This window comes from Schistocerca nitens, chromosome 2, assembly GCF_023898315.1.
Source record: "Schistocerca nitens isolate TAMUIC-IGC-003100 chromosome 2, iqSchNite1.1, whole genome shotgun sequence".
Lineage (NCBI taxonomy): Eukaryota > Metazoa > Arthropoda > Insecta > Orthoptera > Acrididae > Schistocerca > Schistocerca nitens.
This window is the reverse complement of record NC_064615.1, coordinates 474,404,657-474,430,447: the sequence shown is the minus strand read 5'-3', so window position 1 is coordinate 474,430,447 and position 25,791 is coordinate 474,404,657.

Here is a 25,791-nt window from a genome sequence, read left to right as displayed (position 1 = left end):
CGAACCTTTAAAGAGGAGCTGCAGGGGTATCGACATTTAACTCCTGTCTTTAAATGTGCAGATGGTGATAAAATTACTAGCAACAAGGAAAACTATGAGCTGTTGACGGAACATTTTAATGTGCTTCTGAACTGCAAATAACTTTAGAAAGACTGGATGCCAAGAAACAAATCCATAGGACCCAGTTTCCAAACCACCAAGTCTAAAGAAGATCAAAGAGATAATGAAAGAGTTCAATGATAACAAAGCACCAGTTCAAGATGGCATTGTGACAGAAACGTGGAAAATCGGAGAAGAGATAGCTACAGAAGGAATCCATCACCTTATAGAAGAAGTATGGAAGAGTGGACAGGTTCCATATGACTGTAAATGTGCGCTCATGCACCCACTTCATAAAAATGGTAGTTGAACGGATTCAAATATGTACGGGTAGAGATCCCTCTACTTCTAATCGCTTGTAAGATACTCTACAGGACTCCGCTGATCACAGTTGAAGAGCAGGCTGATCAACTGATTAGCGAATACCAAGCTGGATTCCGGAAAGGAAAACCATGCGTCGATCAAATATTCAACTTACACAGCATTCTGCGAGCGAGAGCGCTAATACGTCGGAACGCTGTGGTGATCTTTTTAAATTTTAAGAAGACATATCACTCGATAGACAGACAAATATTATTTAGTACTTTGTAAGAGTTTCGAACTGACCAAAGAACGAGAAAAACCATTAAACGTACACTGACTAGTACCACCTCGAAAGTGAAGTCCTTTGGAAAAATTTATGATCTGTCTAAAACTAAGATGGGGTCAGACGAAATCGTAGTGGGGAAAATAGTGAAAATATGGGAAGAGGCCTTGAATTATGAAGTAATAAGAGGAATATGTCTTTGAAGGGAGAGACAGAACCTGGAAGTCAAGTGTTTAGCTTTTCCCAACGGTCAATAGATGCTTCAGAGTCTTCATCAAATAGTAGAACAAACGGGTCTTAAATACTTCTATGAAAGGACAGAATATATAGAGTACAAGCACCGAAGCGGTAGATGCACGGAAATAAACCATGGGAGGATTCAGAAGGCAGGGCACAAGCAGAATATATGCGGTAATGGATCCAACCCAGTGGACTGGATAAGGAGGCAAACAAATGAAGATTCAGGAAAATAGACCTAGCCTACTAGCTAACACAGAACAAATACAATAAGTAGGCGTCATTCTGCAAGGTCAAGATCACACACTATAACTCGGTACTAGGACCTGAAGGATTCAACGTTTTAGAATGTCTTCAGAACTCTTCAAGAACTCGAATAGGAAGAAAGGGATATTCTGAAGAAAATGCCTGGACCCCAAAACAATATTCATTGGACTTGGAAGATGAGGAGAGGAAAAATGAACAGCTCTTCAAGTGCACTGGAAAGATCACAAACACAATGAAGACACGAACGTTGAAGTTTTACGGACACGTGCTATGGATGGATACCTGCAGACTGACCAAAAGGATAGTCAACTACATCGTGAGATTAAAAGCCACGTCTAAAAGGATAGATGAGATGAAGAGGGATAGCACCACAGATGGTTCACCGTAGAAGAGAGTGCAGAAGCAAACTTGATAGTATAATATAATTTTAAGAGAAACCACCAAACACGACGCCCAGACGGATCATTTCCGGGGAGGGGAGAACAAAATAAGTGAAAGAATGAAGAGGTTCTGGAACAAGAGAAGGAAAACCGAGAATTCTGATGTTTTTTGCAGTTCATAGTTGGTGAAAGTAAGAAATGAAAAAAAAATATTGTTACTGTAAAGTACTGAAACGAAGTATTTAGGGAGTAATGGAAAGATTGTTAGAAGCCGACCATGGAGAACAGTGTTGGTTACGGGTGTAAAGCGCCAAGATTTTGCCACCATACTTTTGATATTATGTACATTCTTTCCGGTTTAAATTTATATTAGAACATAGTTTACCGTGCACATTCGGATTATTAAACGTTTGATTGGATAATAGTGCCAAGCACCAAGTATTGACAATTTCAGTAGTAATGCACGTCTGGGAAGTAATTAGAGATGAGCACTGACAGAAACGTCAACGTGGGCCACACTTTCCTCAGAAGAGGCTGTCAGCTAAGGAGGGCATGGGGGAGAGTCTTGTCGTGTTCTGGGGGCACACGTTCACTGCCCTGAGAGAGTGCAGAGCCAGGAGGCGGCACTTTACAACGCTTTAGGCCGCAGAACACCTCGGGCGAGAGGTTGCACTCTGGTGGAACAGAAAAAATTTCATAACTGTGCACCTGGAGAAAGAGTGTCTGGAGTGGATCAAGGCGAAGAGACGTCCTTTAAGTGCAAAGGGATGCACGGACCCACAAACGATGGTTGCGAGCTGATCTGTGAGGTATCTTATCGCGGGAAGCACCGGAGCACACTTCCATCCGCGAGACGGATACTCATATTTTATTGATTAACTGCTGAGGATGTAGGAGAGAAAATGGAAACATCCAGAAAATTTTCTGAAAAGAGTATGAGCTTCAAGTAATTGGCTGGCAGATTCACGACCCCTGTAGCGCGAGCTAATGTTTTTGTAACGGGCACTGGAATTTGTCGCCTGGGCGCAGGTGCAGAAGCCACGTGTCTGGGAGAGAGCGGGGTACGGCGTGGAGATACACTTCCTTGTGCGGAATGATCGAAGGTACTTTCCTCCAAGGATCGACGTCGAGCGTTCGCTGGCGAGAGTGACAGAGGAGAATCTGGCTGTTAGATTCTGAAAACTGTTTGCAACATAAGGAATGCGTGAAGTCGTTCCTCTGTTAACAGAGTTGTTATTCAGTTTACTCGAGTGATGATTCTTTAGCTCTTTGTGGAGTCTGACACACACTGAAATAGTACTTTGTGGGAGAACACGTGAGTCGAATTTATTTTCTTGGCTAGAGAGAAAACAGATATCTTGATTCACTTTCTGTCTCATACTGAGGTAATTTCAGCCCTTGGTATTTTTGGAGGGCATATTACGTCCACGGTGTAGGTACAGAATTGCAGGTACGCCACGTACATCACGTGCACAGCAGCCTTTGTCCCAACGAGCAAGTCGTCAGTGCAGTACGACTGCTGTCTGTACTTCAATAGGTGATATGCGCACTCCGACTCAGCGGACAGGGAAACACTCACAGTATGTGTTGAGTTCCATTTCCACTACGTTTCTTCTGAAAGTGCCAGTCAGAATGCAGAGCTACCGTTTCTCATCGCTAAACAGTATCGAGCAACTTAACGTACGTCAAATAAAGGTGGAGGTTGGGGGTGGGATAGGGTGAGGGCGATCTAACGGAAATCAAGCATTTCTGCCAACCCCCTCGAAATCACGTGCAGGGTAGAGTCCGACGTTGTGTACTTCGTATTTACAGAATTTTTGCACTTTACGTGTTTCTTTGAGAATAAGTAATTTACGGTATCAAGTTGCGATTCTTTCTAGTAGCATTCGGCTACGAATGACTAATTTGATGTATGAAACTGAAATGAAGTGGAACCGCAACAGGATACTACTTCTTATGGAAATCCCTAAGGGTAGGTTGTCAATGGCTGGGTCATTTTAATCATTTGTCGACGTAAAAATTGCACTGCGGAAGCAACATTTCGCAACGACACATACACACCCTATGTGATGCATACATCATGGGGGTTTCGATGGGGAGACGTATACGCGATGGAGGTAAATCTATGTTCCTAAATTTGAAAATTTGGAGAAAGTTTTGGACAATATTGACTTGAATATACTCACTTAAATTCTGGAGGCATTGGGGATAAATTACAGACAGCAAAAAATTATCTATACTGGGACTTAGTAGTCATGCTGTCATTATAGCAACTATGGTTACAAAACATAACAAATAGTCCAGAAGGTTAGGAGAGTTTTTCTGCTAGATAGAGGAGATGAGCAGTTGTTGGCATCTCACTTATACAGTCTACTGACATCACTTAGTTCAAGCAAAATGGACAGCCGGCCGCTGTGGTGGAGCAGTTCTGGGCGCTTCAGTCTGGAACCGCGCGACCGCTACGGTCGCAGCTTCGAATCATGCCTCGGGCAGGGATGTGTGTGATGTCCTTAGGTTGGTTAGGTTTAACTAGTTCTAAGTTCTAGGGGCTGATGACCTCAGATGTTAAGTCCCACAGTGCTCAGAGCCATTTTAACCATTTTCAAATGGGCATAGAGGAATTATGGGCAACGTTTAGGCAGACTATAATTCGTTGTCTGGAGAGTTACGTGTCTCGTAAGTCGATAAAGGATGTGAAAGACCCATCGTTTAATAACGAAGTTCGGAAGGTGTTGAGGAAGCAGAGGGTGTTGCACTCTCGGTTGAAAAAAGAACGCGCAAATGACAACAAGACTATCGCCGACATTACTACTCGCAGAGAACTCGCCAAAATTTCGGACCTTCGAAAAATCGCTAAGCGGGTCTAAGGCTTCCGTACAGTCCCATGTTGACCAGTCTGGTGTGGCAGTTGAACATGGCAAAACGAAAGCCGATGTTTTAAATTTGAGTTCAAGAAATCTTTCACTCAAGAGAATCGTTCAGACCCACCGTTATTTGAGTGTCTCTCAGACTCCCGTATTGACAACATAGCAATAAGCATGCCTGGCGTTGAGAAACAACTGAAACATGTGAAAGCAAATAAATCACCAGATCCGGGTGGAATCCCAATTCGGTTTTACAAAGACTACTCTATTGCACTGGCCGCTTACCTAGCTGGCATTTATCGTAAATCTCTGGTCCAGCACAAAGCCTCAAGCGATTAGAAAAACTCGCAGGTGACTCCAGTATATCAGAAGGGTAAATGAACGGACCCGCAAATTATAGAGTAATATCCCTAACTTCGGTTTGCTGCAGAATATGATAAATTTTCGTGAGACTAAGAAGCTTATATCTGTGGATGAGCATGGTTTTACAAAGCATCGCTCATGCGAAAGTCAGCTTGCCCTTTTATCACGTGATATTCTGCGAACTATGTATGAAGGTCAACAGGCAGATTCCATAGTCTCAGATTTCCGGAAACTATTTGACTCGGTGCCCCCCTGCAGACTGCTAAAGAAAGTACTAGCATACAGAATAAGTTCACAGATATGTAAATGGCTCGATGATTTCTTAAGTAATGGAACCCAGTATGTTGTCCTCAACAGCGAATGTTCGAGACAAGTGTATCGTCAGGTGTGACCCTGTGAAGTGTGATAGGACCACAGTAAGAGATTTGGTGGACAGGGTGGACACCAATCTGCAGTTGCTTTCTGATAATTCTGTGGTGGACGGCAATAAATGGTTCAAATGGCTCTGAGCACTATGGCACAGAACATATGAGGTTATGTCCCCTAGACTTAGAACTACTTAAACCCAACTAACCTAAAGACAGCACACACATCCATGCCCGAGGCAGGATTGGAACCTGCGACCGTAGCAGCAGCGCGGTTCCGAACTAAAGCGCCTGGAACCGCTTGGCCACAACGGCTGGCGGTGTATGGTAAAGTACCGATGTTGAGTGGCTGTAGGAAGATACAACACGACTTAGACAAAATTTCCAGTTGGTGTGATGAATGGCACCTTGGTCTAAATGGGGAAAATGTACATTAATAGGGTGATTAGGAAGAACAAACCTGTTATGTTCGGTTACAGTATTACTAGTGTCCTGCTCGACAATGTTAAGTTGTTTCTGAGCGTCACGTCACAAACCGATATCAAATGGAACGACCGTGTGAGAATTGTGGTGAAGAAGGCGATTGGTCGACATCGGCCGCATATAGGACGCTGGTGCGACTATTCTTCAATACTACTTGAGTGTTTGGGATGCGTACCAGGTCGGATTGAAGGAAGACATCGAAGCAGTTCGGAGGAGAGCTGTTGAATATGTTGCCGGTAGGTTCGAACAACACGTAAGTGTTAACGGAGATGCTTCGGGAACTCAAATGGAAGCACCTGGAGGAAAGACGACGTTCTTTCCGAGAAACACTATTGAAAAAATTCAGAGAACCGACATTTGAAGCTGACTGCAACATAATTCTACTGTCGCCAATACACACTGTGACAAATTCGGGCTCATGCCGAGTCATATACTGGGTGGTCCATTGATAGTGACCGGCCCCGAAATAAGCATCAAACGAGACAACTACAAAGAACGAAACTCATCTAGCTTGAAGGGGGAAACCAAATGGCGCTAATGGTTGGCCTGTTATATGGCGCTGCCATAGGTCAAACGGATGTCAACTGCGTTTTTTAAAATAGGAACCCCCATTTTTATTGCATATTCGTGTAGTACTTAAAGAAATACGAACGTTTTAGTTGGACCACTTTTTCCGATTTGTGATAGATGGCGCTGTAATAGCCACAAACGGATAAGTACGTGGTATGAAGTAACATTCCGTCAGTGCGGACGGTATTTGCTTCGTGATATATTACCCGTGCTAAAATGAACCGTTTACCAATTGCGAAAAAGGTCGATATCATGTTGATGTATGGCTATTGTGATCAAAATGCCCGACGGACGTGTGCTAATGAACACATCAGTAGCAGATAAATTGCGCGAGATTCGGGATTCTCAAAAACGTCGGTGTTGAGAATGCTACATCAACATCGATTGCACCCGTACCATGTTTCTATGCACCAGGAATTACATGGCGACGACTTTGAATGTCGTGTACAGTTCTGCCACTGGGCACAAGAGAATTACGGTACGATGAAACATTTTTTGCAGGCGTTCTATTTAGCGACGAAGAGTCATTCACTAACAGCGGTAACGTAAACCGGCATAATATGCACTATTGGGCAACGGAAAATCCACGATGGCTGCGACAAGTGGAACATCAGCGACCTTGGCGAGTTAATGTATGGTGCGGCATTATGAGGTGAAGGATAATTGGCCCCCATTTTATCGATGGCAGTCTAAATGGTGCAATGTATGCTGATTTCCTGCGTAATGTTCTACCGATGTTACTACTAGATATTTCACTGCACGACAGAATGGCGATGTACTTCAAACATGATGGATGTCCGGCACATAGCTCGCGTGCGGTTGAAGCGATATTGAATAGCATATTTCATGACAGGTGAACGTCCCCGGATTTCTTTCTGTGTGGGAAAGTTGAAGGATATTTGCTACCGTGATCCACCGACAACGCCTTACAACATGTGTCAGCGCATTGTCAGTGCATGTGCGAACATTACGGAAGGTGAACTACTCGCTGTTGAGAGGAATGTCGTTACACGTATTGCCTAATGCGTTGCGGGTGATGGACATCATTTTGAGCATTTATTGCATTAATGTGGTATTTACTGGTAATCACGCTGTAACAGCATGCATTCTCAGAAATGATAAGTTCACAAAGGTACATGTATCACAATGAAACAACCGAAATAAAATATTCAAACGTACCTACGTTCTGTATTTTAATTTAAAAAACCTACCTCTTAGCAACTGTTGGTCTAAAATTGTGAGCCATGTGTTTGTGACTATTACAGCGCCAACTATCACAAAGCGAAAAAAGTGGTCCAACTAAAACATTCAGATTTCTTTACCTAATGTATATGTAATGTATATGTAATAAAAAAATGGATGTTGCTATTTAAAAAAAAGCAGTTGATATCCGTTTGACCTATGGCACCGCCATCTTTCGGGCCAACCATAGCGCCATCTGGTTTCCCCCTTCAAGCTGGACAAGTTTTGTTCTTTGTAGTTTTTTCGTTTGACGCTTATTTCGTGAGATATTTGGCCCGGTCACCATCAATGGATCACCCTATAGACACTCATCTTTCCTTCATTCTGTGAGTGGAACAGGAAAGGAAATGACTAATAGTGGTACAGGGTACCCTCCACCACGCAACGTAGTGTGGTATACGAAGTATCTACATATATGTAGACGTAAACCTAGTAGTTGTACAGAATCGATATTGCAGTGATAAGAATCTGAGGAGGATAAAGAAATCAGTAGTTGAGAAGAGAGTGAAATAGGATTGTAGCCCATGCCCGATGCCACTAATGTGTGCACTGAATAATCTGTAAAGTAAACGATGCATACAATTCGAAAGACGAGTGAAAATTTGGTATCGACAGTGTCATTGTGTCGGAGGCTTTATAGTCTTAGTATACTAGTTGCCTGGAATGGATAATACCCTGAAGAGAGGTTATCAGATGAGTACATACGATGTTAATAGCTACAACTGCAACCAGCCACAAGTATGGTGGAAAAAAGGTTGTTTGGATAAAAGAAGTATCAGTTTCAGATTTTTTACACATCTACCTTCAGATGGCTTCTTTCATACCGAGGCCTCGTTTTACGTTCACAGTTCGTTGAACTTACTTGAGACACCGTTATTTTTTATTTTAACCTTCACAGAAACTTTCATAAAATATGAAACGTGGCGAAATGTTACCTGTTGTGTCTTTCTGTGAGACGAATTCGTGCCGTATTTGGGTTATGTAATTTAACGTTAACACATTTTTTGCACTTGCACTATGTGAGCGCTGTTGAGGATTATGGAAAGTGCTTTGTTACACTTTCCGTCGTTTTATTGCACCACACACACTCAACCTTTTCGAAACTGGCCCACCTTCACATGAGTAAAATATGGAATCCTTTCAAAGATGTGATAGTAATAAGAATGTTAAATTTCACATGCTGTGTAGGGAATCCTTTCAAAGATGTGATAGTAATAAGAATGTTAAATTTCACATGCTGTGTAGAGTGTAAGGGCAGAGTCAAGTGTGTCTTTTCTAGAACGATGGAAGTAATTTAAAAGTCAAAAGAGAAGGGAAAATATGTGCAATAAATTCTAATCTGGAATTCCATTGAATGGTTACGATTACATAAACAAACGTCATGACTGCGAAAAATCTAATAGACCGAAGGCATGTTACATTATGTAGAGATGAGTTATTTTACAGGAGTACATACTACACTGAATGGAATTAGCGTTGAACACGGGCAATAGATGACTGGCACTTTGTACAATACAGTACCACATTAAGAACGTTTTTTGTTACGGTGATAAAGCTGAATTTAAACAGCAAATGTAAGGTTATATCCTAAGTTATGAGCAGTAGTATGGTGTATTTTACTGACTGGTCAGTTACAGTGTAAGAAATAAACTCTGACGATTTTACATATCTGACTATAAATATGATACAAACGTGAATTTTACAATAAAGGTATAGGTGGATTATACTGTATTCTTACAAAGTGTCTACAAATTTCAATGAAATCAAATAGATAATATGCTATGGTCATCTTGGATTATGAATGTACTATGTTGGTGTAAAAGGTGAGAACACATTTCGGGAATTATTTAGGAATATAGTTTCGGATGGCTGTTTGTTCAGTCAGAGTTACAAGATCGTGGGTCTGAGAATCTGCTCCTAGGTACATGGATGTGTGTCATCTCTAGGAGATTCATTGTGCCACCCTCATCAGTAAGGTGTAAAATCTGCAGGCTGATTTCTGTGTTACCTACTGTTTGATTATTTTGTGCAGAATAGGTGGTAAAGGCTGATTTGCTTAAGTTGTTCAGTCGTAGGGCATCAAGGGGTTGGTTAAACATTCGTAGGTTCTAACTGTTTGGCCAAACAAACTGTTAGGTTAAATGATTCAGTTTCAAAGCACTGTGTATTGACAAGTACACGATGTACAAATACGGGTGATACATGGAAAGATCGCTGCTTGGATGGCACCCGGCTTGGATGGCGCCAGTACAGAAGAAAAGTTTTCGCGTGTTAGATTTTCCGTCTGATGGGAGATCTGAATTGTCACAGTGTGGGAGTGTGGGATACTGAATTGTTATATGCAGTGTGGACTTGGAATGGGTTTCGTCAAGCGTGAATATCTTCTATGCTAAATCCAAGAGAAAAGTGTATGACACATATGTATTTCTTCATCCAGCAGACGGCGACAATACCATGTACCTGTTAATGTTCCAGTTGTGCTTTCTGCCACAACTAACTGCTGACTCCTCGACTATCATCTTCCAACAGGACGGGGCTCCACTTCAGCTGAACACAACTGTGTGCGTCTTTTTCGTTACTGGGTAGGGCGATGTGGTATTATTGGTATTCCTTTGTTGCCATGGCCCCCATGTCACCAGATCTCCAGCCACACGATTTCTTCTTGCGGGAGTTTGTTAAGGGTAAGAATTATGCACTTCCAGTGCAGAAACATGCTAGTGAACGTATGGAAGGAACTAGTTACGGTTTAGATGTGTGCCACGTTACCAAGAGTGCACACATTAATATTCGTGGAATGGTCTAGAAACTTGGTTAGTGCATTTAACTTTTCATGTATCAGCCATCTTCGTACGTCACTTGCAAATAAACAGTGCTTTGAAACGCCATCAATCATTCAGGCCGACCTTGTATACTGCCGTGCAAAACTTAAGAACGAACGTAGCTTTAACATAAATGTCATTGGCAAGGTTCATAGCTAGGGCAAACTTAGACCATACACAGAAAGAGTTGCAGCAGTATAGTACAGAAGGTAACAGTAAGAAATACACAATGAGATGAACATAAATGATAGTTTTATTCAAAGAAAGTAATTACAGTGAAGTCAACGCTATTCGTGGAGAATCCCTGAGGATTACAAAATAGCGGGACATGGGTCTTAATAGGATGTGTAATCGTGACGGGCGACAATGCGAGCCTTGCAAAGCACAAGTCTGGAGGGTCGGACTTGGGCTGGGACACTCCAATCTTCCACCAGTGCGGTTGTCAACGAAAAGAAAAAGAAATGGTTCAAATGGTTGTGAGCACTATGGGACTTAACTTCTGACGTCATCAGTCCCCTAGAACTTAGAACTACTTAAACCTTATAATGTTGTTGCATTAATTTGTTCTGAAAGCGGTGCTGATATTAAAGACCATAAAAGTGGGTTAAAAGCTGTGAGCTGTCTGGGGAAGTTAACCTTGCATTGTTGAGCAACTGTTTCATCAGGTATCCTGTCTAGCTTACCAAATTCCCAACCAGACTAACATTAATTATAACTTTTTCATCGTCATACGACAACCGGTGATATATATATATACAGGGTGAGTCACCTAACGTTACCGCTGGATATATTTCGTAAACCACATCAAATACTGACGAACCGATTCCACAGACCGAACGTGAGGAGAGTGGCTAGTGTAATGGTTTAATACAAACCATAAAAAAATGCACGGAAGTATGTTTTTTAACACAAACCTACGTTTTTTTAAATGGAACCACGTTAGTTTTGTTAGCACATCTGAACATATAAATAAATACGTCATCAGTGCCGTTTGTTCCATTATAAAATGTTAATTACATCCGGAGATATTGAAACCTAAAGTTGACGCTTGAGTATCACTCCTCCGCTATTCGATCGTGTGTATCGGAGAGCACAGAATTACGTAGGGATCCAAAGGTAACGGTGATGGACCTTAGGTACAGAAGGGACTGGAACAGCACATTACGTCCACATGCTAACGCCTTTTTATTGGTCATTTTCACTGACGCACGTGTACATTACCATGAGGGGTGAGGTACACGTACACACGTGGTTTCCGTATACAATTACTGAGTGGAATAGAGTGTGTCCCGACATGTCAGGCCAATAGATGTTCAATGTGGTGGCCATCATTTGCTGCTCGCAATTGCAATCTCTGGCGTAATGAATGTCGTACACGCCGCAGTACATCTGGTGTAATGTCGCCGCAGGCTGCCACAATACGTTGTTTCATATCCTCTGGGCTTGTAGGCTAATCACGGTACGCATCCTTCTTTAATGTACCCCACAGAAAGAAGTCCAGAGGTGTAAGATCAGGAGAACGGGCTGGCCAATTTATGCGTCCTCCACGTCCTATGAAACGCCCGTCGAACATCCTGTCAAGGGTCAGCCTAGTGTTAATTGCGGAATGTGCAGGTGCACCATCATGCTGATACCACATACGTCGACGAGTTTCTAGTGGGACATTTTCAAGCAACGTTGGCAGATCATTCTGTAGAAACGCGATGTATGTTGCAATGCTCTCCGATACACACGATCGAACAGCGGAGGAGTGGTACTCAAGCGTCAACTTTAGGTTACAATATCTCCGGATGTAATTAACATTTACAATGCAACAAACGGCACTGATGACGTATTTGTTTATATGTTCAGATGTGCTAACAAAACTAACGGGGTTCCATTAAAGAAACGTAGGTTTGTGATAAAAAACATACTTCCGTGCATTTTTGTATGGTTTGTATTAAACAATTACACCAGCCCCTCTCCTCACGTTCGGTCTGTGGAATCGGTTCGTCAGTATTTGATGTGGTTAACGAAATACATCCAGCTGTAACGTTAGGTGACTGACCCCGTATATAAAAAGTCAATTTAAATGAAAAGAAATAAATCAGTTTATATTTGGAAATTTATTTTAACATTGATCATTGAAATTTCAGCATATTAAACTTGGTTCATAACTAAACTGGTGCGTTATTTAGGATTGTGAAAATGTGAGTTTGTAATCTTACGGAACACATCAAATATGGAGCCAAGATTGGCAGACTGCATACAACACTGCATTCATAAAATAACACACGAAGAACGTTGAAACATATGCAAGAGAAAATTAACCACAACCAACCGATTCAATTATCACCCAAAGAAGTTACGTTCGTAGCGCAATCCTGTCCGTCATGTAATTACCACACACGGGTCTACTAAATTCATACTAACTCTCTGTGAAATCTTCCCGAAATGAATAGCTGAGGGCTACTTTTATGATTACACCACATGCTTCACGTGTTCAACTTGGTTTACACAAAGAGTGCAAATCCACACTAATTTTGATAATTAAAATAAATTACATCGAAAAGCAATTTACAAAAGAAAAACCTCGAACTGGTTACTATCGTCTTACTATTAACCTGATGGGTCAAACAATTGTATAAGCACGTGGTACTGGTCTCACAAAGTACAGCCCACGTGGGTTGAACATAAAGAAAAGTTGCTATATTGAAAAATATTGTCAAGACGACACGTTATAATCTCACGCACATCCGAATTTAAGATTGATGATCTTAGAGTTACTGATCAACACGTGGTTCCACTTTACTCACAAAGTAGAGACAAAGCGACTACTGGAAGATATTCTGAACTTCACACTCAAAATAAACTGCGTTGCAATTTAAGTTAACATTAGTTGTTTTAGAGCTAAACCTGAAATAAAGGTGATTAAATGTTCAGATAGGCTGAACTTAAGAAATCCATTGTCCTACGGACTTAGCAGACATACGCTTAGCCAGAGATCTTACCACTTCAGACGCTCGCCGGGGTCAGACTGACGTGGTCCCTTCCTGAGGGTGCCTCACAAATACACTCCTGGAAATGGAAAAAAGAACACATTGACACCGGTGTGTCAGACACACCATACTTGCTCCGGACACTGCGAGAGGGCTGTACAAGCAATGATCACACGCACGGCACAGCGGACACACCAGGAACCGCGGTGTTGGCCGTCGAATGGCGCTAGCTGCGCAGCATTTGTGCACCGCCGCCGTCAGTGTCAGCCAGTTTGCCGTGGCATACGGAGCTCCATCGCAGTCTTTAACACTGGTAGCATGCCGCGACATCGTGGACGTGAACCGTATGTGCAGTTGACGGACTTTGAGCGAGGGCGTATAGTGGGCATGCGGGCGGCTGGGTGGACGTACCGCCGAATTGCTCAACACGTGGGGCGTGAGGTCTCCACAGTACATCGATGTTGTCGCCAGTGGTCGGCGGAAGGTGCACGTGCCCGTCGACCTGGGACCGGACCGCAGCGACGCACGGATGCACGCCAAGACCGTAGGATCCTACGCAGTGCCGTAGGGGACCGCACCGCCACTTTCCAGCAAATTAGGGACACTGTTGCTCCTGGGGTATCGGCGAGGACCATTCGCAACCGTCTCCATGAAGCTGGGCTACGGTCCCGCACACCGTTAGGCCGTCTTCCGCTCACGCCCCAACATCGTGCAGCCCGCCTCCAGTGGTGTCGCGACAGGCGTGAATGGAGGGACGAATGGAGACGTGTCGTCTTCAGCGATGAGAGTCGTTTCTGCCTTGGTGCCGATGATGGTCGTATGCGTGTTTGGCGCCATGCAGGTGAGCGGCACAATCAGGACTGCATACGACCGAGGCACACAGGGCCAACACCCGGCATCATGGTGTGGGGAGCGATCTCCTACACTGGCCGTACACCACTGGTGATCGTCGAGGGGACACTGAATAGTGCACGGTACATCCAAACCGTCATCGAACCCATCGTTCTACCATTCCTAGACCGGCAAGGGAATTTGCTGTTCCAACAGGACAATGCACGTCCGCATGTATCCCGTGCCACCCAACGTGCTCTAGAAGGTGTAAGTCAACTACCCTGGCCAGCAAGATCTCCGGATCTGTCCCCCATTGAGCATGTTTGGGACTGGATGAAGCGTCGTCTCACGCGGTCTGCACGTCCAGCACGAACGCTGGTCCAACTGAGGCGCCAGGTGGAAATGGCATGGCAAGCCGTTCCACAGGACTACATCCAGCATCTCTACGATCGTCTCCATGGGAGAATAGCAGCCTGCATTGCTGCGAAAGGTGGATATACACTGTACTAGTGCCGACATTGTGCATGCTCTGTTGCCTGTGTCTATGTGCCTGTGGTTCTGTCAGTGTGATCATGTGATGTATCTGACCCCAGGAATGTGTCAATAAAGTTTCCCCTTCCTGGGACAATGAATTCACGGTGTTCTTATTTCAATTTCCAGGAGTGTACAAACGGAAGTGACCAGAGAGGCAGCTCCCTATACCAACATGACAAGGAACAGACAGGACCATACTAAGAGTAGAAACCTCTTTGCTTCTGTTCTCTAGCAGACAGGCTTGTCTGCTACCATCAAGCATGCAACTAGAAATACATTTGCTCATTCATTCTTTCACACAGAAATGAAGGGGGATGACAGTATCTTATCATATACAGTATATAAAAGAAAGCGGATGTAGGTTCCGTATGAGACTGTGTGACATGAATTACATATAAACCGTGTTTTAAAGTGTAGTAGTGTGACAGGTCATTCTTGTTTATGTGTAGAAGTAACACGTTTCACTGCTCAGTCTCCTCCCAGATAGTCAGAAACACCACAGTAAATTTAGAAGAAGAATTTATGCCGTAAATGACAACAGATTTAAGAAATTAACATGAAAGGAATCCAACAGAGACCTTTCAACATAACTAACCTAAGGACATCACACATATCCATGCCCGAGGCAGGATTCGAACATGCGACCGTAGTGGTCGCGTGGTTCCAGACTGTAGCGCCTAGAACCGCTCGGCCAGGGCGTCCGGCACGATTGTCAACGGCTGCATGATGGTTGGTTCATATGGAGGTGCTGAAAAACGTATCCCCGCGGGGTCCCGCACGTGTTCGATGGGTTTCCAGTCAGAGTAATGGACAGGGAAGTCTGTTCTCCAAATATCCTCTCGTCCCAAGAGCTCCACTACCAGCGCAAGTCGATGAGCTCGTGCAGCGTCATCCATCAAAATGAAGTCAGGGCCGAATGCACCAAAGAAAAGACGCACATGGGGAATTACGACAGTGTCACAATGACGTTGGCCGGTGAGTATAGAGTGTGAAAGGTCTGGAGGTCAGTCGCACAATGTGACGTCCCCTCTCCCCTTTTGTTGTGGCTGTTGATGTTGAGCCACTACTGCCACAGCTCGGTCGGTGGAATGGAGACGCGACACGCAGTGATGGTTGTCCCCGTCGGATAACGTGGAACAGCACCTGTAAATCTCTAAAGGAAATTGTTCCTCGCGTAATGCATGAAAGTTCGTTTGCGAGTCCGCACAGTCTTCTCAGCGATGCGAACTGCTAATTTTAATTGTCTGTTATGGTTTTATGATGATTTGCTGTGCCCGGTTAGTTAGTTATTGCAGTATTGAGTGAATCATTCATCACCGGCGGCGTTTCACACCACTGAAGCGAGGAAAAATATATTTGCGGTTCAGTATCAGTAGTTGTTACGTTGCTAGGCAGAATTGTACACAACGGAACGACGCAAATCCAGAGATAATCTATAATGCTCTCTTGCTTTCGTGGTCGTAATATTATTTCGGCAAAACACTCTTTTCAATGCCCAGTGTTCATCAAGTCACTCCTTCAATTAAAATCTTTACAGTTAATTAATTTTGATCATCAACTCTCACAGTTCAATTAATGATGGATCCAACAAGCGAGATTTCCATTACTGAAGAACAATTTGTATTGTTCCTTCTTAGCAGATAGTTTATAATCATCAAACCACACGCACACCGATGGATCAGATCAATTACGATTCTTTTCAGTTCGGTGATCGTGACAGTTACGACAACTTTTACAATCGGCGTATTTGTATTATCTTCGTGTGGTCATATTAATGTTTCCTACTCAAGGCTAATCAGGTATTGCAGTCTTCGATACTATGTCCATTCTTCGTTGTAACTGTTCACTTTGATGAAGGTTGAGTCCAACAATAATATCTCAAATAATTAAAGTTCATTAACTTGTCGTACACTATCAGAATATCACTTCAGTTCAAGTTCTCAAGTCAGAATAACTGAGAACAAAATCTGCGCATCTCTATGACGCAATAGTACATTTTTGAATAGAAGCAATCTCGTAGCGTTCCGTTTTTAGTACCATACCAAACGGTGCTCTCTCACGACTTGATAGCAAGCAAGCTATCAAGCGACTAACATTTCCATGAACGAGCATTGTAGACGCTTTGAATTCCCTTTTAGCCGTGTTTACAACTGTCTTTCACAATAAATGTTATCTCTGAGCGACATATTACTTTGGACTTAAATTTCGTCGTACTGATTTGTAGTTATTACTGAGATGTTTGATAGCTGATTGACAATAACCTTTCTTTCTTTCTACCTTTATATCACGACATACTCAGTAATTATTGAAATTAGTGTTCATCAAAACTTTAAGGTGTTATATTACTGTCAAAGTTGTCGTACCTGTCAGGGTAACACTGTTTCCTACTTTAAATTATCATGACATTCTTATTTCAGCTTTCGGGTTTCTTGGAGTGTTACACCATGCAACATTATCCCTCACCACACATAGCCCATTGACCACCAAAACGATCATGTTCGACAACACTGGAAGCAACCACGTGTAGCAAGAGGTGGGAACAAGTGATACTCACAAGAACGAGCTCAAATATGGTCGTTGTAGTGATACAGGTGTTGATGTAGGGTTGTATAATGTCGCATGGGCGTCCTGACATCCAGGCCTTTGAACACGGTACGCTCATAGGTCAGCGTTATTGTCACAGTATAATCCTTCCTTATGTGCGCCTCCTCAAATGTGAGTTACACCCTGACTCCACTTTTGTGGATCGCAGTACACTACTGCATCGAACAGAGCTCTTGGTATGAGAGGGTATTCTACGAATGGCTTGGTTTGCTCATTCCAAAGACTCAAATCTCGTCGACCACAAGTGGGACGCTTTGGGGAGACGTACTGCAGTACGTCACTTGCGTGAACGACCATCCAGCAGTTTTCAACAGCACTGGTGGAGAAATGGAAAGCCCTACCATGCGATCTCCTTACCGACTTTGTGTGCAACATGGGAAAAGGTTCCAGAGAATGCAGTGCTATCCGTGGGGATCACTTACATTATTAAGAACCATGTCCCTTATTTCTGGTGTCCATGCTACCTTCATAAATCACAGTATTTTACTGAAATTATTTTCTTTGAATAAACCTGTTACTTCTGTTCGACTCATTGCGTATATCTGTCTTCAGGTGATATCAAGCTTTGAAACTTGGATATGACACGTTCTGGAAAAGTTACTTTCAGCCCTAAGTTTTGTATATCACTTAAAATATGGGACAGTTATTACAGTTCAGTTTAAAAATTCTTCATCTATTGCAGGGGATATTCACGTTTACGAGTGTTTATACAAACTGTTCTTGAAGTTTTTATTTATTGAAGTTGGAGAAGCTGATTTTTATGTTCTTCTGTTTCATTATGTCGGAAATTTTATTTGAAAGTAAGCCTATATATAGTATGGCCGTACATAATTTTGATTTTCACACTGTAACACACATTAGATCTATGTATTTCTTTCAGAGTTTGTATATAATATTTGTTAGATCCACATCAGGATTTTTGCACATCATTTTACTTCTCTTATCAACTTTTAAATTAATTAAATCGTGCACGCACGGAAATATTTTACTACACCCATCTACTCTATATGGCGTCGGGAACTTAACCTTTTTACTATTTCAACATTATCGAAATAACTGTCTTCGTTACACATCTGAAGATGGGCTACGTTTTGTAAATGTTGATCCTATATGCTGCGATAAAGCGTGGTATTATTGCTTTAAAATTGTTTCCAGAGAATTTAAGAGCACCTACGTAGTGAAAATGCAGAAGTGCATTAACTTTACTATGCAAGACACAAATACAGGACGAATTCGTCGCACAGAAATATATGTCACGTATGTTCTGGCCACATCTCATGTTTTATTAACACCATTTAATGAATATTCCTGTGAAAGTCAAACTGAAAAAAAATATCTCTCTTAATTTAACCAAACTGCGAAGGATAAACGTTTTGTTTATCTTCGTGCACCTAACCAGTAACGAATAATAACCGTGTCCCAGCGGATAAGCAAGGAAATCTGCGAGAGCCATCTGAAGATGTATTTGAAGTAAATCTGAAATCGGTAATCTTGTGATAGAAATAAAATTTTTAAAACATACTTGTGACTGATTGCTGCTTAATTTATAACTCATTTAATTGTACTACAACCACGAATCTCCATATGTCACCTATCGACCAAGACTAAAACAAGTATAATGAAATCAGCGGACAAATGCTCCTATCGAAGTACAAAAAATGTGAATATGTTACGTTTATTTAAAAGACTGACTGAAAAGTGGGATGCAAACTGCCTCATTCTTCCATCCCCAGCGTATTTAAAAATTTCGCTAAAGACATGCGAACGTGTTCGCGCTTTTTTTTAAACGCAACTCACCTCAACTCTCACAAGCTCCCTTAACTGTGACTCACCCACACCCACAAGTCATCGCTGTAAATCACTTATACACATCCATTCCCAGTTGGCCTTTCTCACTCACTAACTCAGCCCAAGTCAATGTCATTATCTCCTGTATCACAGCCACAGTCGCCTTCGTTCTGTCCTATTACTACAGTCTCCTCTCCCTGTCACTGTCTCGTCTTGTTATCTTTTACTGTTAATGTATCATTCCTTTCTTCCTTCCTTTCCACGGCAGCCTTCTCTTTTCACTGTCACCATATCTCCTGTCATGTCTCCCATGATCACTGTCTCTCACCCATTTACACTTTCTCCCTGTCCTTATTCCCCCCTTCTGTCACTTGTCACTGTCTTCTTCATTCTTTTTCTAGCACTGTTCTGTAACTGATAACTATGATCCATTATCAAATTTTAGCTCTCTTTTTCTCACACTGCGTTTCTCTCCTTCGTTCTTTCTGTAACACAGACACTGTCTACTGTCTTTCTACTATTATTTTTGCCTCCCTTTGGCACTGCCGCTGTCTTCTTCATTCTCAGCATAAAAAAGTGCGAATATTTTCGTATACCAAAATATTTTGGAAATTTCTAAAAGCAGCTGAGGAAGATAGAATGAGGCAGGTGGCATCCCACTTTTCAGCCAGAGTCGTTTTAAATAAACAGGAACATATTCACAAATTTTTTGTGGTTCGATAGGAGCATTTTTCAGTTCGTTCTCTTCTTTTCCCTGCTACAGAAGGGCGTGTAGCTCATATGAAAAGAAATGTATTGCTGAGAAATATTTAGATACTTTGTTTATGTGAAACTAAAATAACGCAAAACCAATTTTACACCTCAGACCGGATTTTACGTCCAAAAGTTTTTGGATGTGTTTCAGTACTACAACATGGGGTTCCCAGATGATAAAAAAAAGACACACTTGCAGCATATTTCTCCGTGCTACGTCACTTTATAAACTACGTTTTTGCCTCACACAGGATTTTACGATCGTATTTTACGTGTACAAGTAGGATCTCGGTAACGGATAAATATGTGAACAAAATTTTCTACGTTGTCGAGACCTGGATCTTAGGAATATATCATAAACATTTCAGTCATTTGCTGTGACTAGCCTTCTTGCAATCCTCGCATGGGTGTTGTTCTGCTGAGACGGCGAAACTATAGCAAACATTTTTTGGTGAGTTTTCGAGTAGTAGCCCACCAAGCCAACCGTGGATCACATCAAATGCAAAAAGAATCAACGGACCTTGTTCATTTGCCTATGTAGGAGGAAGTGTGTAATATTCATAGTTTGACCCTGTATTGTATTGTAGTGACGCTAAGTCGATCCTGCTGCTCGATATACAAATGGTTTCTAGTCAAAGGGCTATTCACAATACTTGACGCTACATTTTTATCATCAATATAGCCCGAGGTATGAGCACTGAAAAATCACGTTCTTATACGCTGCGTTTTTGGAACGTGTTAGGTGCATGTACAGCCGCATGCAAACCAATAAGGTCGAGTTAAATCAGGCAATGCTGGCAACAGCACCATATCTACGAGGATCAGGAGGTAGGGAGTTTATTGTGTGTCATAATAATAGTATTCGTGCCTTAACTGCCGCTCTCAAATAAATCGCTGCTCCATAAAGAATTGAACAATTTCTGTTGTACCAGTGATATCTGGGATTTCTAAAGTTATTTTACTTATTCGTTTCACATTTTCCATTAAGATTCACAGTAAACTAGAACAGATAATGATAAATAATTTTCTTGATCTTTCAAGTCATATCATGTGCGTCCCCCCCACTAACTGCCAGCCAGACATAAAACGTAAGCAAATAATATTACAAACACGTATAACCTGTATGGGTACTGGGATTATTCAGAAGAGTTGATGAGAGTGGCAGACCATCTTCGAATTAAAAATGTTGTAGGGCAGTAATATGATATTTCTTCTCTTTCTTCGAGCCTACAAATCGAAGAAGCAATGAAGAAATAAATAAAAAGAGAATGAGAAGCGGGAAGGATGTCAATGATAACTTTCGCAGATGACACTGAAATGCTCTGTGAAAGTGAGGAAGAATTACAGGATCTTTTGACTAAGCCCAGAACATGGATTAAGAGTAAAATAAAAAAAAGGGTGAAAATACTAGCGAGTGGCCATGTGAAAAAAATTAAGAAATTCTGACACCTTGGATGCAAAATAACGGACAACTGAATGAGGCAGGACGACTAAGAAGGGAAAGCTCAAACGAAGCGAGCATTCGTCGCTGCAATAAATCTGCTTGCGTCAAATAGTGGCGACAATTTGCGTACATTTGCAACATGGCGCCATATAGAAGTGAAGCACTGGTTGTGTGAAAACGCATAGTTAGAGACGTGTGTTCATAGAAGAATCCCGTAAGTTGGTGGACTGGTAAGATGAGAAATGAGCAAGTTGTTTGCAATTTTAAGAAAGAGTGGAATAAATGGACAACATTGATCGCAAAAAAGGTCACGATGATATGACGTAAGGGAATAAATTGCAGGGTTGGAGAGAAAGTCGAAGAGGGCAAAAATTGTATAGAAGGATAGAGACTGCAATACGAGTATAAACAGCAAACAACTGAGAATGTTTCGTGTAGGTGCCACTATAAGTCGCAGAGGCTGGCACATGAACTGTGGCAAGCCGCATCAAACCAGTCATTAAACTGACGAGTTTGTTCTTTTTAAAAAATGGGGAAGGGAAGTTTAGGGCTTAGTGTCATGTTGATGACGACGATATCAGAGGCACACCAAATGCGAGGTCAGGATGCTAACAATTACGCTGCGCCACCACTACGAGAGGATAGGTGTAGAGACTATTATACAAATTAGTTGTTCCACTACCTGCTCAAATACTGCTTCCCTACTCATTCATTTTTATGTCTGCCAACGGTTTGAACACTTTAGCAGGAACACTCGGTCTCACCGACGTGAGATGATCACTATACTACGGTACTGAATACGTTATCCATCTTCGTAAGAAGCTCTTTGCGAACTACTTGCTATAAACTATTTGCTATAAAATCTGTTGCATATGAAAAATAAACAATGATCCATGCACCACCACAATTATTAAATTTTGCTACCCTCTAATATCCAGCTAACTCGACTCTCAGTGCCCTTGTTCAACAGAGCATAATATTGGAAATGTCTGACTTTTCCTTCCTTAAGCAACAGTTTTATTGTCAACTCATTCTCTGCTCCTCTGTCGTGTTGAGGTAACGATACCAAGGCTTGAAATGTACTAAATGTATTGATCTTAAATGTATTGATATTAAAAGATGGTTGTTATAGTGTCTTCAGCCATGATATTCTAGATTATAATAATAATAATAATAATTATTATTATTATTATTTTTGATAATGCTGGTACTTTTCTCTAACGTTTTGATATCTAGTATCATGGGTGTATACACTCCTGGAAATGGAAAAAAGAACACATTGACACCGGTGTGTCAGACCCACCATACTTGCTCCGGACACTGCGAGAGGGCTGTACAAGCAATGATCACACGCACGGCACAGCGGACACACCAGGAACCGCGGTGTTGGCCGTCGAATGGCGCTAGCTGCGCAGCATTTGTGCACCGCCGCCGTCAGTGTCAGCCAGTTTGCCGTGGCATACGGAGCTCCATCGCAGTCTTTAACACCGGTAGCACGCCGCGACAGCGTGGACGTGAACCGTATGTGCAGTTGATGGACTTTGAGCGAGGGCGTATAGTGGGCATGCGGGAGGCCGGGTGGACGTACCGCCGAATTGCTCAACACGTGGGGCGTGAGGTCTCCACAGTACATCGATGTTGTCGCCAGTGGTCGGCGGAAGGTGCACGTGCCCGTCGACCTGGGACCGGACCGCAGCGACGCACGGATGCACGCCAAGACCGTAGGATCCTACGCAGTGCCGTAGGGGACCGCACCGCCACTTCCCAGCAAATTAGGGACACTGTTGCTCCTGGGGTATCGGCGAGGACCATTCGCAACCGTCTCCATGAAGCTGGGCTACGGTCCCGCACACCGTTAGGCCGTCTTCCGCTCACGCCCCAACATCGTGCAGCCCGCCTCCAGTGGTGTCGCGACAGGCGTGAATGGAGGGACGAATGGAGACGTGTCGTCTTCAGCGATGAGAGTCGTTTCTGCCTTGGTGCCAATGATGGTCGTATGCGTGTTTGGCGCCGTGCAAGTGAGCGCCGCAATCAGGACTGCATACGACCGAGGCACACAGGGCCAACACCCGGCATCATGGTGTGGGGAGCGATCTCCTACACTGGCCGTACACCACTGGTGATCGTCGAGGGGACACTGAATAGTGCACGGTACATCCAAACCGTCATCGAACCCATCGTTCTACCATTCCTAGACCGGCAAGGGAATTTGCTGTTCCAACAGGACAATGCACGTCCGCATGTATCCCGTGCCACCCAACGTGCTCTAGAAGGTGTAAGTCAACTACCCTGGCCAGCAAGATCTCCGGATCTGTCCCCCATTGAGCATGTTTGGGACTGGATGAAGCGTCGTCTCACGCGGTCTGCACGTCCAGCACGAACGCTGGTCCAACTGAGGCGCCAGGTGGAAATGGCATGGCAAGCCGTTCCACAGGACTACATCCAGCATCTCTACGATCGTCTCCATGGGAGAATAGCAGCCTGCATTGCTGCGAAAGGTGGATATACACTGTACTAGTGCCGACATTGTGCATGCTCTGTTACCTGTGTCTATGTGCCTGTGGTTCTGTCAGTGTGATCATGTGATGTATCTGACCCCAGGAATGTGTCAATAAAGTTTCCCCTTCCTGGGACAATGAATTCACGGTGTTCTTATTTCAATGTCCAGGAGTGTATAAATTATCGTTTGAAAATGTGCTGATACGTATGATCTAGTTTAAGAGAGTGTAAGAAGATATCTAGTATCATGGGTGTATATAAATTATCGTTTGAAAATGTGCTGATACGAATGATCGATTTTAAGAGAGTGTAAGAAGATCCTAATACTGCCAGATTAAATACGGGAACTAAAATTCACCTAGCTCTTGCGCGGACCGTTGAGCGCTACTGAAATTAAATAATTATCAAATACACGCAGTGCAAAGTCACACGTTACTATGTTGACATGTACTGATGTCACCAGTCTTAGATACCGTCAGCCACTGCACTACGTAAGTCAATATTTTCTGACGCAGTGGTAATGTATTTGGACGCCATCCTTAACGACACACGCCTTTGTGCCTGCTTATGTAACTCAAAAATTACCCCTCCTACCGTATACGATGTTGACATAACTTGTGCAGGATGGTTGATTGGACGTATGAAAGAGGTTAACGTCAATGTTCGTACCCAACGAAACACACACACAAGTAACCAATGAAATATATTTACGATGCGGTTTGTTTCTGAACTAGTTCGTTTCAGTCGTCCCGCAGTTTCCACATTCGTTCACTCTCCAGAGCTTCTCGAAATAAAATAGCGGAAAAACTAGAGAAAACTGGCAGTGTAGAGGTGCGGAAGCCAAACTCCATTTGCCGCTGGAGTCGGCAAGCCTGAAGCGAGAGTTGGGTAAGTAGATTTATAGCCCCGGGAGCCAGGCAGAACTAAGTAAAAAGGGGTGGGGCCTACAGGGGGCGGAAAGGCCGAAGGATTACAACTGGACGGGCCAGATAGCGGGGGAGCAGTTAACTAAAAGCAGGGAGGCCAGGGCTTAAGAGCTGCTGTCTCGGGCCACTGGCTCTAGTTGCTTTTCATTGTACTTAATTTATCTTGTAGTGTTTCTATCAAGCGCTTCAAAATCACACGCAAAGTACAGTAAGTGACGTAAATGTTTTTGGGGCATTCACAGAATTTGTATGACAGAGAAGCATCCCAGTATTACGGCTGTCGAAAGAAACGTGTGATTAATCATTTCATTCATGATGGGCGGCATCTGAAGCACTGTTACTCATAGTTACACGTAAACAGAACATTTTTCTGCGCCAGGCACTTGCTTATTATACCACTGATCGTTTCGACGGTTCTGCCACTTATTGCCAGGTGGAGAGTAACGAATGTACATTCCTAGTGTTAGTGCAGATCGATGTCGTCTCGCACCGCAACAGATCAAGTGCAAAACAGATGGTTTCATCTCTCCTGGTCATAAAAAGTTCTTTTTTCTATTCACAAAGAACAGCGCGTTAAAAATAAAATTATAAAAGAGTAAGATGTACATATAAAAAAGTAAAACCAACAACAGCAGTGCGTTCAAATGGCTCTGAGCACTATGGGACTTAACATCTGAGGTCATCAGTCCCCTAGAACTTAGAACTACTTAAACCTAACTAACCTAAGGACATCACACACATCCATGCCCGAGGCAGGATTCGAACCTGCGACCGTAGCAGTCGCACGGTTCCGGACTGCGCGCCTAGAACCGCGAGACCACCGCGGCCGGCAACAGCAGTGCGTGTCACGTTTCTGTTGAAATTAAGAATTATTCGAAAGAAACGTTTACTTATAGGTAAAGTGAAATAAAAAGATGCTATGTGAAGTTTTTCTTGTATATTCGTGTTTGCTATGTATATTATTCATATTATTAAACATCACTCTTGGCCTTCAACTTCAGCAGTGTTGTTTCAGAAACAAATTTTTTTTTTATCTCCAGATAGAGGCCAATCATGTGTGTTTTGCATTCATGTGCTGCTCTGAAACGACGTCTATGCTTTGCACAAACAACGGAAATCTAAGTATGTGATTCTCTAGCTGAAGATGATGGCGTAAACC